Source organism: Citrus clementina, unplaced genomic scaffold (genome assembly GCF_000493195.1).
Source record: "Citrus clementina cultivar Clemenules unplaced genomic scaffold, Citrus_clementina_v1.0 scaffold_1, whole genome shotgun sequence".
In the NCBI taxonomy this organism is placed as follows: Eukaryota; Viridiplantae; Streptophyta; class Magnoliopsida; order Sapindales; family Rutaceae; genus Citrus; species Citrus x clementina.
Window position 1 is genome coordinate 16294222 of NW_006263303.1, and position 1499 is coordinate 16295720.

Below are 1499 nucleotides of genomic sequence, written 5' to 3' on the forward strand. Positions count from 1 at the left end.
ACTTCAATAGAGATCAAGTACCCATTTTATAAAAGGCATATATTATACCACTATTTTGTAAATATGTAAATACCTAGGGATCCGCATGTGATTACTCATTTCCCATGATATGAAATTCCGAGATTTAGATTTTGCATGTGCATGTCATGAAAGTTTGACAACTCGGAGGGAATGGATTAATATAACCACGCTATCAAAAAAAAATAATAGAAAATAAAACTTCTGTCAAATTTTCATTTTGATCGATCCCAGAAACTGTGAGAGCCGTACAGAGTCGAGGGGAGAAAATAGTACTGTGAGAAAAATAAACACAAAAAAGCATTATTGCACGTGGAAGGAGAAGAGAACAAAGGCCCTACTTGTTCTTTTTTCAGATATTAATAATAATAAAAAGGGGATTAGAAAAAGAGGACGCGCAAACTTAGCACAATAAAGAAGGAAAAGCTCAAGTGGTCACCACTTTGCAGCAGAACAGAAGCAGCTAGCACACAGCAGCCTCATCACCCATTTGCATTAATATATTCTTGTGATTAATTTTTTTTTTAAGAATTTTTTTTTATGTTATAAAAAGATAATAATTTTGCATTTACACAGAGAGAGAGAGAGAGAGAGAGATCCAGATAAGGGTTAATTGCCAGCTTCTGCTGCATTCAATGGTCGTTAATCCAAAACTGAGGAACTGGGTTAAGTTCTTTGAACGATATCGTGAACGTGAAGCCTTACATGGGCATGGCATGTTTTATACTTTAATTTGCTGTAAGTTCTTTTCATGAATTTGGATATGTTGTTGATCTTTTTTATACCTACCCACGTTGGAGGTTTGAACCCATGTCCACAGTGTTGAGGCACGAGCATGAGTTGGGGAGAGATTCTAAAATATTTTGATGTATTACATTCACTTAATACATGTATGATACATATGGATGAATTAAATATAATTATCATCAATTACATTATAAATTTTTAAAACAAACGGATATATGTCATACATGCATTAAGTAGGTGTAATACTCTATCATTGGGTACTTGTACATATATTCATTGGAAAGGAAACAAAAAGAGAAATAGTTATTTTTTCTTACATATTGAAGTTGTATAATTTAATTACATATATAATCCTTCTCTAGTGAGAACATACACACTTTGTTAAAGTGAAGATTCTTATTGAATCACAAAAAAATACATATTTTAGTACATTGATAATTGTGTTTTTTCACTTGTTAGCATATTAAAATCTGTATTTTTTTTATTTGTTAGTGATATTCTCATTTTGTTAAAATAAGAATATTTTCATTAAATAATAATAATAATAAAAATAAAAATAATAATAATTATTATTATTATTATTTGTATATGTGTACGTGTATGTATGTATGTATGTATGTATGTTTTTAATAGAAAAAGATATTGAAAGAATTTTAATGTGAAAAAACTGCCATCTTGAGTAAATATATGAGTGTTTATGGGTTCCTTTTTCTTTTCTTATTTTCAGTTATGTT